Raw genomic sequence first — 12,728 nt, 5'->3', positions numbered from 1 at the left:
TTTAAAAAACAACAAATGAATCTACACACATGGGTTTGTAGTTCTGACAATGACACTCATCTAGATGAGGTGAGACTCAACAAAGCAGTTTTCCAGATCATGAAGTATATGAGTGAGGTTGATGACTCAAAAGGGGCGATCCTGTCCAGTATTTTTTCTAGGTGGCAAGACGTGCAGAAGCACTTGAGAAATTATTTTCCTGGAAATAGGCTAGCTAGGAGATAATCCAGAGGAAGACAGACTGAGATGGTACAGAGATGGACCTTAATGAAAGAGATGTACCAATCCTGCTTTTAGAAACATATTTGAGGTAATGCAGAATCAGGGACACTACTGCTGAGAAAAGTCCTGGTCTCTGCCCTAGAATCAGAATGGCAAACCTTTTCCACTTGGATACATAGCATCTTCTAGTGGTTGGCTTCCCTGCCTCTGTATTGATATTTAAAAGCACTTCCTTAGAGCTATAGGGACTTAAGGAAATCAGAATTGGATAATTTATGCTGTAAGCTGCAGTGTTTGCAGATCAGGCTCTTCCGGATCAGAAAGTCCATCCTACTGTGCAGCACTTGGTGACATCTCCTTGCCATCTCCATGACTGAAGAGCACCAGTGCTGCATGGGTTAAAAGGGTGCTTACTTAAAGCATCCTTGGCCGTTCCTTCGGCACACTCTAAACATGGGAAGAAAGGCACAGAGAGGCAACCTTATGGGGAAAGCTTCTTTTGCCCAAGCCTCATTGAAAGGGTTTCTTGAGCAAAACCGTGTCGGTTGTTTTTTCTTTAGGAATGTGAGGTCTACCCCACCTGTGAAGACTTCCTTATGTGGCGTCCACTTGTCAGGGTCTGCTTTCGTCTTGCTGTGAATAAAAATTATATGTAGTTCAGCAGTGACAACTAAGTACAAATAAACACACAAATCTGCTGAGTGGGGTATCTGGATCCAAGAATTTCTTCCACAATTTTGAAAAAATTCCAAAATTTTACTTAAATACACTGTCTTTGTCTTGCTGTGCTAGTCTGCCACTGTGTTCATCTTTGAAGAAATGCACACTGCCTTGAAAGATACTTAACACTGCACGTTTCCAGGCGATCACTACTAGTCCACAAAGTTAAACACTAAAAAATAAAAAAATTGAGCAACCAAAGCAGTAAAATTGTAGCAAACAGTTTAATACAGCACTAACAGACTAAGTGTTTTCACCATAAAATTCAAATGGCTTCTTCAGAGTCAAACCTATTGAGCTAAATTGTGATTATATACTCGAGGTAATAATCAATAATTCAATTAATTACATCATAAGTAAAGAGTAGCCCAAAGCTAAGCTACATTTCGTTTACTGTTATTAAAGTTTCAGACATTAAAAAACACTACATATGTGTGTGTGTGTATATATATATATATATATATATATATATATATATATATATATATATATATATAGAGAGAGAGAGAGAGAATTAGTTAAAACACATGTTAAATGCAATAAATACACAAAAAGACAAAAAATGTTAGTAACAGACAGCAGTAAAATTGTAAAAAAAAAGAAAAATTCTTGAATGTAAACAACTCATTTCTGTAGTCTTATGTTTCAAAAAGGGGGCTATTGAAACAAAATCATTCAACCAAGGTTTGCAGCAGGCATTCAGTCTAAATTGTCACTTAAGCCTTCCTAATTTCCAACTTAAGTTTAACATCACCTCCCCTAACATCACTATAAACCCTATCAATAACAAAAAATACAAATCTTTTGAAATTTGGGCATTCCAAGGTTTGAATATAAAGGGCATTATGGGTGTTTTTGTTTATAATGTTTCTTAAATGCTCTTCAACACGGTCCCGAAGTCTCCTGATGGTCTTTCCTACATAAAATCCTGGACAAGATAGGCACATGGCTAAGTAGACTACCATGGTGGAACTGCAATTATATCTTCCAGGGCATCCACTGACACACTAGTGCCATCATTAATGTTTTTACAAAACTTATATGTACCACATTTGTACATTAATGATTTGTGTGCAACTTTTGTAGCAACTCCACTCTCCAACATATTTTTAAGGTTCCTATCCCTAGTATAGACTACCCTCAGTTGGAACCCTAATTTTTCTTTCATTTCTTTGTCGAATATACTTCCCATAAGCTTTTTATACTAGCCACTAATGTTGGGGTCGCTTCATTATATTGCAATACCAAGACATGTTAATCAAAGTTGTCCTTAGCCACTGTACTGACCATTAAGCCTGCTTTTAAAATTGGCTGAAATGGAGTGCCCCTTTTAATCAGAACCTCTTTCTTAATTTTCAGGAGCAAACCCAAAGGTTACCCCCTGTCTTTAAACATACCAATTAGTGAAAAAAAATCTCTTTGGAAGAAAGTTCAGTCACTTATGAGGCAAGACAGCCTTACCATTTGGCCTTTAACTATCCCTTTTTTTGATGTAGTGGATGGCAACTGTTGAAATGCAGCAATGTGTTAGAGTAAGTTTCTTTCCTGTGAATAGTACTTACTAGTGTTCCACTGGTAAAATCTAATCAGATGGATATCCAAAAAGTCAATCTCCCTAGTGTGAAATTTAAAAGTGAATTCAAAGAAGGTTGTTGTGCCATTAAGGTATTCAATGAAGTTGTTCCTCTCCTCGCCATAATATCATGATGTCATCCAACAATCTGACAAAGCACAATATTGGCCATAAAGGCAGAGGAAAACATCTCTTTTCCCATTCCAAGAGGAACAAGTTGGCAGAACTTGGAGCACATTTAGCTCCAATAGCCACTCCAGCTTCCTGACGGAAAAATTCACCTTCAAACATAATGTAGTTACTTGTCAAAACCACCTCCATGAGTTTTACTAATAAACTTTTAGATTGGGCAATAACCTTTTAGCCAACAGGCTTTCTTGAAAAAATTCCAACCCCTCCTTATGAGGTATTACCGAGAACAGGCTGACCACATCAGCAGTCATGAAACTATAATCTGTGTTGCCAACATTAGCTTGTCTCAGCAATTCCAAAAGGTGCCACAAGTCATTTAAGACATGGGGTGCCTTCCTAACTACTGGCTTAGCATAAAAGTCCACATATGCTGCAATAGGCTCAGTCTTCGACCCTCTCACTGGTACAACAGGTCATAATGGGGGGGTTGTGGACATTTTTATGCATCTTCGGTATCCCAAATATTACTGGGATCTTCGGTGGCCCAACAGTTAAATACTTGAGATCATTTACATCTACAGATTTATGAAACAGGCATCAAACAGAAAATTATCTATCATAGCATATGCTCTGTTTATCTCATTCCTCGAAGTCCTACTAAGTCATGGAATCATTTAAAATTTCATACATTTTTGAGATGTAGTCAATATGAGACATAACCCCCCCCCCATCATGTTTCATTACTCGATAATTCTGGTTTACCTGCCAGTTCCATTAAAATTCTTATTTCATCTTTTATCAAATTGCTAACCTTGCAGTTTGTCTCACTATTTTCCTGAAATTCTGCTCACACAGTCTCTCAAATGCTGTAATTAAAGAATGACTCAGGGGAATAAAAGTACCTTTACGTTGCAAAACCTGGTTTGGTATCATTATTAATCACATTTCCAAAGTACATCTTTAAATTCAGTTTTTTAATATACATCTTCAAGCTTATAAGCACATTAGCAATATCAGTTTTGTAACTTGGTACATAAGAAATTCCTTTTTAAATAAAGTGAAGTGACCTTCAGCAGTATTTATGTTACTAAAGTTGTAAATATAAAAACTTTCTTTTTCTAAAATTTTACATTCCATTGGTACATCAAAAACTGAGTCAATAAAGTTCTAGGAAGTACTTCCAAAAACAGACAATGTTTCAGCCAATATTGGTCTCTCCTCCAAGGCTGATGTTACCCCTTATTGAAATGTTTCTTGTTCCTATTCACATGTGAGTTGTAACCTTGCCAACCCAACAAGGTCCCCCTCCCCTGATTTTTGAGTCTCTCAGACCTCAACTGCTGTCCCTCGTACACTTTGTGTATGTATTGTTGTTAAAATGTGTTTCAACTAATAGTGTGTGTGTGTGTGTATATATGTGTGTGTATATATATATATATATATATATATATATATATATATATATATATACACACACACATACACACACACATATATATATATATATATATACACACACACACATATATATATATATATATATATATATATACACACACATACATATACATATATATATATATATATATATATATATATATATATATATATAATACAAGACAAACCGCTCAACCAAAGAGCCCTTGAGTTAAGTTATGAAATACTGTTGAAACAAACATAGGACTCACCACGGAACTATCGACTGAATAAAACAAAAATTAATTCTTTTGAACTTTTTAATGTAAAATGCAAGAAACGGTAAGCAATTAGATAATTGCATAAAAAAGTACATATTATTTAAACATTTAATAATGTAATAAGGTATCTGTCTTGACTATATAGGGTTGAGAAATTTTATATTGTGATATGGTCTGAGGAAGCGTATTTGATATACGCGAAAGCGCTTACCGTTTCTTGCATTTTACATTAAAAAGTTCAAAATAATTAATTTTTGTTTTATTCAGTCGATAGTTCCGTGGTGAGTCCTACGTTTGTTTGTTTCAATATATATATACATATTACATACATATATATATATATATATATATACACACATATTACATATATACATATATGTATGGATCTAGGACTTTTGATCAAAAGATCAAAAGCCTGAATCCATTATCACCGAACATACTTTACCGAAAGCGCTTACGGTAAAGTATGTAAAAAAAAAATTATTAAACAAACTTCCGTGCAGAGTGGCAAGCCCCCTGTACCCCCCACACACCCCCACTTTAATATTCTCACTTCGAGGTCGCACTACAGTGGGGAAAAGGGAATTTTCCCTTATCTGCACCATAGTACGACCAGCACAACGAGCATACTTATCCAAAGGTGCTGCTTCGGTGAACAGCACTTTCGGTTAAGTATGCTTGATAATTTCTGGTTTGGTGTAAAGTGCATTCAGGGATCTGTACAGATCCCATATATGGGTCTATATCAGTTCAACGAAACAGCACATCATCGAATACAACAACCTCGAACTTCTAACCATGAAATCTAAAAACATCGAAAGCTCAGAACAGCAAATTTTTCCCCTGGGAAAAAATTCACTGTTCAGAGAAAGCACACCAAAAAAAAACAGCAATCCACACACATACACTTAAAATCCTACATCTAACCCTACACTACATTGTACATACAGTACTATCCTTAAACCAAACCCTACCCCTAAGGTCCGTCACTATCGCACACTCCTCACCCGCACCCTAACCCTAACTCACATACCCCGCCCTAACCCTAAAGTCTATCGCTAATGCACACTCACCTCACCCGCACTCTAACCCTAACTCACATAACCCCACCCTAACCCAAACTTCCACACAATCACACACTTACCTGAACCCAACCTGTAACTTTCCACCACAGTGCTGAAAATAGCAAAGCCACAGAAACGGACAACCAAATTCTTTCCCTAGGAAATAATTCAGTTATCTGCAGCTTCGCTATTTTCAGTGTTCGCTGTTTTTGGGTCGATATTAGACCATTCGAAGTATTAACACTTCAATTATCTAATATAGACCCTACATAGTGTTTTTTAATGTTTGAAACTAATAGCAAAAGAAAAGTAGCTTAGGGCTACTCTCTACTTCTAATGTAATTAATTGAATGCTTGATTATTACCTTGAGTATATAATCACAATTTAGCTTAATAGGTTTGACTCTGAGGAAGCCAACTGAATTTTATGGTGAAAGCGCTTAGTCTGTTGGTGCTATATTAAACTGTTTGTTACAATTTTACTGCCTTGGTGGCTCGATTTTTTATTTTTAATGTTTTTTATCCTTGTGGCTGTTTTCATTTGCTAGTCTACAGTTATGATCTTGTTATTCCATGGCCTGCCAATGTACTACAGGATGCTCCCTCTGTCCACAGCTATTTTGAAGGTCCTGGATGACAACTAGCATTTCCATGAAGTTGCTGTGCCTTTTCTTCTGATGGGGTGACCACACCCTGAACACAGACTCTGGGAATGTGAACCCTAAGCCATGTCCAAGACATCTGTAGTTACTGACTAATTGTGAATATCTTGAAAAAAAAAACATGACTAAACTTCAGAATACCTTACCATAGCACCCCTCCCCATTTGGATGAGGATCTGCTTGCCCAAAAAGCATAAATACAGAATCCACTCTGAACTTGGGTACCATTAAATTTTTCTCATGAGGATCCCGGTACAAGACACCTACCAAAACAGTTAAGCCAATAAAGCTCTAGGTGCTAAGGAGCTCCCTGGTTAAGGCATACGTCTGTGTTGCCAAGCGTATGAAGAATTTCTGGTAGCTTTCCACCTTGTCTACTGGGAGGAATGTCATCTAGACTGAGGAAAGTCAGAAGGGATCCCATAAAAATCACTCTTTGGGAGGGCAGAAGGCATGACTTGTGAAGATTGAGGGTGATCTCCAGGCATTGTAGAAGGTGCATGGCAAAGGATGTAGCCCTGGGCACTGCCTGCTGAGAAGTTGCATGAATTAAGCAATCATCCAGGGAAAGGAAGATATGGATACCCTAGAGTTTTGCAAAAGGCTATCAAAGAAGCTAGACAGTTTGTAAAACGTCTCAGTGATGTGGAAAACCCAAAGGGCAATGAGGTAGAGGCATTTCCAGCCTCCTGCAAAGATTTTAAGAAAACATCAGGGATCTTTGTGAATGGGGATGTAGAGACACAGCTTTTAGTATCAAGTTTACCAAGTGGATCAGTGGGAAGAGAAAGGGTAATGGGGTTTTCTGAGTGACATCATTTTAAATTTGAGTACCTTCAGAAAGGTGTTGAGCCTTGAGAAGTCTAGACTCTACCTCCAAGTGCACTCTGTTCTTGGAAGGTAGAAGACTGGAATAGAACTCTTTGCCTTGTTTACATGTGAGAACTTTGATGACACCCAGTAGGTTAGAAATAAGAGAGGATATCAATTCCTCCTGTTCCTTGGGGACATGAGGGATGAGTGCACGGACTGTGAACCTGGTCCACTACAGGCTGTGGTCATCTCTTATGAGAAGGACCCAAGAGTCTGACATGATACTTAAGTGTGAAGGTATAAGGAGACCTTGTCTTCAATTCTGTTAACGAGAAGGGACTAGGGTGGGATCACCATATAGCCAAGGCTGCTCCCTGTTGGCATTAAGCCCTTGAGAACCCCAGGTTTCCCTCTGTCAGCCCTCTGCCATCTCTTTTTGAACTGGGCCTGTTTCTCCTTTCTACTACCCATTTCCCAGCCTGTGGTAAAAGGGACCAGGTTTGAAAGAATAATTCCTGTCATATTTAGACTTGGGAGGGTGATAAAAGTGCTTGACCCCATGCATAACCTTGCCCCATTTCCTCTACCTTACTGAAAGCTTCTCATACAGGGCTCCCAAACAGCATGCTTTTGTCTGGAGGGGTGTTAATAAACTGTGCCTTGACATCACTAGGTAGAAATAGTAGCCTTGTTTGATTTAATTTCTCAACGTCTTTTAGGTTTCTAATACCATGAGAGGAATGGACTCCATCCCTAAGTTAAAGTATGATAAAAGTTTGTGAAATTAGTATTGTTTCAATCTTTGATGTTGGCCAACAGTGCTCTTTGCATCACCAGCAATGTGCCAAGAAATGGCTTCTCCTGCAATTCATAATGAAGTTACATGTATCGGTAGCATATCTAAATCATCATCTTCTCCTTTTGGCTTTTCCTGTTAGGGGTCGTTACAGCAGAACAACGGTCCACAGAATGACTGGCAGTGGAGTTTTACGGTGTCAAGTTGCCAGCCCAACTGCCAACCTTCCACATAAGGAACACGCACTCACACAGCAGCACATCTAAATAAGACTAATTTCTTTTGAGACACGTTGCTCCTACTACTACTGGAACTGCTTGGGTTTAGCCTTCCACACTGCCCTCATTTCTGCCTGGTAATTTATGACTCTCTCTCTCTGTATGCAAGACACTAATCACTGGATGTAACAATCCCAATGACCAGTGCTACTTTTATCTTTTCATGGACTACTATTTCTGGTTTTCTCACATCCATTTTTTGAACTGTTTGTAATGGGTTATCCCATGTGATGCAACAGTCTTGCCAGATTATTATGTCTTTCAGTATTCAGGCCCTCTGCCAATAGTAAATCACACCCAGCAACAAGATGTGCAAATGTTTCTCGTTCTGTTTTACAGAACCTGCATTTGTCTGTTTCTCCCACGTTAAATGAACTTAGTAAACCAATGTGTTTGAAGTCCACTGTCCTGGCTGCTATTAACCTTTCGTCTTTTCGCTTAAATTCATCTTCTTAACCATTTCTGTATCAGATCCTACAACTACATTTATTCATTTCCACATTTCTCGTCTTCCCATCTGATCCCTCTACTTATATTCTTTTTGTTACTTTTTTTTTGGCACATTCAGTTGCTGCTTAATTTTTGTTTTCTGTTTTGGTTTCCATTCCTGCTCAACAAAATGCTTCTGCTAAACTAAGCAACAAGTAATTTTAGATTTGCTCTCCACGTTTCAAAACTTTTCCTATGTTTGGATCTATTGAGGTTAGCAGATATGTATGCATTCCTAAGACTGCAGATTTAGACATGTAATCAGTTTCAAGGAGGCCCATATCTCCTTGTTATACACTGATTTTTAAAAATCATTTGATAAGCATGAAGCATTCTTCTATTTTTTCTGACCAACTGATCCAATACCTTTTGGGGGCATAGCCGGCCTTAGGCATAGGCCAACTAGGCGGCCGCCTAGGGCACCATTCTAGTATGGGTGCATTTCCAGTATTTATTTGGTGTAGGTACTCCAGGATGGGGGCACCAGGTGGTGTGGTGGGGGGCGCCGTGGAGCCATTTTGCCTAGTGCACCAGTTGACCTAAGGCCGCTCCTGTTTGGGGGCATTCAATAACCTAAAAACTAAGTCAGAACAGTAAGAGCAAAACTGGTTTATAGCTTAGACTTTGCTCCTAGATGCCAGGACTGTTTTCAGTATTAATTTTAGTCTCCTAAGATATTCCTTACTGAGTTTTGTTTGCATTTGTTCATGCTTTATTGTCGATACTTTAATTCCCAAATATTTATACACTCACTCTTGCTTTAGTTCCTTTAAATCACAATCCTGTCCCAGACTGATAATTTCTTGGTGCTGCAGCTTTCCTGCTCTAAATGTAGCTTTTGTACATTTATCAAGACCAAATGACATTCTTGTATCATCTGAGAAAGTTTTAATCACTTCCAGCTCCTCATCTGATGAGCTATACAGTTTTAAATCATCCACAAAAAAAAGATGAGAAGTCTTCACACTTGGTTACAACTTGGTTCCCAGACAGCAACAATCACCTAATCTGTTAAGTAGAGAAGTTAATAGGTTAAGGACAAGACAAGAGAGCAGTAGTGACAGCGTCACCCTGGAGTAGCCCACTTTGAATTTTTATCCCTAGGATAATAATTTATCATGGCTTAGCTGCAAAGTGGTCTGCCACTGTTTCACGGTCACTGTACTGTAACTGATCAATGTAGGATGTATCATACATCTGTAAGCACTCCTTTATCCATTAATGTGAGGGTGCTGTCAAATGCTTTTCTGTAATTTAACCATGCCATACTTGAGATTCTTCTAATTTTTATAATTCTCTAGTATGACTATTTAACAAATGATCTTTTGTTCCATATGGCTTTCTTTTGTTACCCTTTTTTCTATTGCAAATTGCCACAACATTGCCAGAAACTGGAACATCCTCTCCACCTCTTTGACCTCAGCTCCCTCAACTGAACAGTTCAAAAATTCTCTCAAGACACATCTATTAAACCTCCTGGTTATGCCCATGCATCACATAAGACACTGTCCTGATACTGCATAAAAGAACTGTAGATGCAGTCCCCTGATGTTCTACTAGAAACTCAGTAACTCCCACTGCAGCAGTGATTAATGCAGTCTCCTATTGTTCTGCTGCAAACTCAAGTACTCCCTCTATAAAATGTAATTCCCTTTTTCAGGTTATCTCTTAACTCTTGTCTTCCTACTAGTAAAGTCATCTTTTACCAGTATCTGCTTGTTTTCTGTTATACATACAGAAACCTGTTTACTATAAATGTAAGCTGACACAAAAACGTGTATTTTGAATGTGATTGTTGAGCTGTACTGCAAAATAAGGTGTACATAAATATGTTTATTATTAATCTTAAATAATGTAGAGCTTTACCAACAATGTACGTTTATCTACTTCTGTATAAGAATTTGGAGCTTTCCTCCCCGGGCCTCCGCTGTAAATGGGCACACGTCCAGTTGGACTATCCCAGTTAACAAATGTCAAATAAATGAACTAAATAAATACATAAATATTGCCTTGATTTAGTTTTTTTTTAAATGACTATAAACTGTCAGCAGCAATTCCAGTATACAGTTTATACATTTATCTACCATTTTTTACTGGGAAAGTCCGACTTGGACAGAGCCCATTTTCAGCGGAGACCCATGGAGAAACAAGCTGCTGGTCTATACTTTTTTAGAATAGTTTGCAGATTCACTCTTAAAGAGTATCATTTTTCCGGTTGTTAACCATGTTTCTTTCTGTTCAGGGTGTGCATATACATAGTCGTTAATTGGCGTGTAAAGATGTTAATACTTTTAGTGAGAAGTTAGATACTGCATATGGGCCTGGGGTATTCCAGTTGGAATTCTCTTAATTTTCTTTCAATTGCTCTGTCTGTTACTTCATCCCATTTTATATATAGTACATTTGAACTTGTTTTTACTTCTACCCATTCAGCATCGTTACATTCCACAGGGTCTTCATAGAGATTTCTCCAAAATGTGTGTATTTCTTTTTATAGTGCTGTTTCTAATCCTTTTGCTTTGTTTCCCAATTCTCTATAAAGCTTTTTGTGTCAATGAACTGCTTATTTTGTACTTTTCCTTTGTATTTATCTGCTTATCTTCCAAGTTTTTTTTTGCCTGTGCCGATACCTTTAGTTTATTACATACAATAGTGCATGACAGAGATCTTTTCTGATACTGCGCATTGCTTTTATCAAGTCTATCTTTCTGAGAATTTTTGTTGATCTGTTCCCTCTTCTGTACTCTTCAAACAGTGACACTTTTGTCTTAATTGCTTTATAGTTTTCTCTACTCAGTACTTCCATGATGGCTGCACAGTAGCACATTCTACTTATTTCTGTATACATCTCATTAATCTCTATGAGCAGTCCAAATTACTGTGTTCATTTGTTTTATCAAACGTCTAACTCTGGGTTATACTGACTTTCTGTAATCTATTCCTTTCATCGATTTTAATACGTCTATCCACAGCTATTATATCAAGCAACTCTTCCCTCACATCTTTTTCTTCTAAACTGAGGGCACATTTATTTATTTTCCATTTCCTGTGGGCATTCTACAGAAAGTTCCAGGACACATTCCTGTAACATATTCTTTTCAGCTGCATCCTGATTCATCTGTTGCTCTCTCATTTGGGAACTCACTGGCCTTTCACTCCACAACATTGACTGCACCAGAGTTGCCACCATTTCCTACTCCTTCCCTTGCTGTGGAACTCCAACTGAACTTTTGTACTGGTTTCTACTGAAGGCCCCAGAGTGTCTTCATGTGGAAATTGATCAGATGCTTCCCGGTCCACCAGTTTCTCCTTAATTTGGGGACTCGTTCTATCCTGCTGTGACTTTACCAGGGTTGGATTTTCTACACTAAACCCTTCATTTCACAGGTAATCCATAACTTCAGTTTCTATTTCTTTAATCTGTACATTACTAATCCTCTTCTATTTTCCCCCTTCATTGTTTTTTATTGTAAAATTTTACATATCCAGATGCCTTGCTTGCATTTCTCAAGTATGCTTGATGCCGTTTTGTACCGATTAGTTTTGCTTTCTCTTTTGCATAAATACTGTACCATACTAAATCACTTTTTTGTTCCCATGTCCACATTTCTTCAGAAGTCTTCTGCTCCACATGTTTCTCCTTATTTTGGGGACTCACTGCTATATCATGCTGCGACATGACCAGATGCTTATCCTTCACATCGCAGGTATTCCATAACCTCAGCTTCTGTTTAACTTCTACTTTACTAATCTTCTGTTCTATGTTCCCCCTTTCTGATATTTTTTGTATTGTGAAATTTTCCATATCTGGTTGCCTTTGCCTGTATATTCCTTCAAATATGCTTGGAACTGCTTTTTTGTATTGCTTAGTTTAGCTTTCTCCTTTGCATAAATACTGAATCATATCACGTCTCTCTCACATTCCCATATCCATGTTTCTCTTCTATACCTTTAAAAAATCTTTGTGCTCTATATATGTTCGCTCTTCCACGATCGCTTTCTTTTCCCAAACAGCCCAAGGTATCTTGGTCTATAAACTGTTTTTCATGATTCTGTTGTATTAATGAACACACATTTGCATTTGAAGCTTTTGACTGCTTCTTGTCCAAGTATTTTTTCTTTACTTAAATTTCTCTCCATCATTTTGTTTGAATACCTTCTGTCTGGAAGTTGTGGCATCAGTAAGGCACGTCTACTGATGACTGAGTCTGTGGTAGCAGCTCTATATGTACCCACAGCAACATATCCATATTTGATAAGAGTAGACATTGGATGAGCTGGT

The 12,728-nt window shown here is 37.8% G+C and overlaps 1 protein-coding gene across 1 annotated transcript in view; it reads right to left on the bottom strand.

Moving 5' to 3' along the window:
- Positions 1-12,728, bottom strand: part of EHMT1 (euchromatic histone lysine methyltransferase 1) — a 1,716,251-nt gene that overhangs the window by 623,600 nt on the left and 1,079,923 nt on the right. The gene's annotated exons all lie outside the window — the stretch shown is intronic.

Source organism: Protopterus annectens, chromosome 16.part0 (genome assembly GCF_019279795.1).
Source record: "Protopterus annectens isolate FY-2018-M chromosome 16.part0, PAN1.0, whole genome shotgun sequence".
In the NCBI taxonomy this organism is placed as follows: domain Eukaryota; kingdom Metazoa; phylum Chordata; order Ceratodontiformes; family Protopteridae; genus Protopterus; species Protopterus annectens.
The sequence above is the reverse complement of the archived record's forward strand: the minus strand, read 5'-3'. Positions and strand labels throughout refer to the sequence as shown.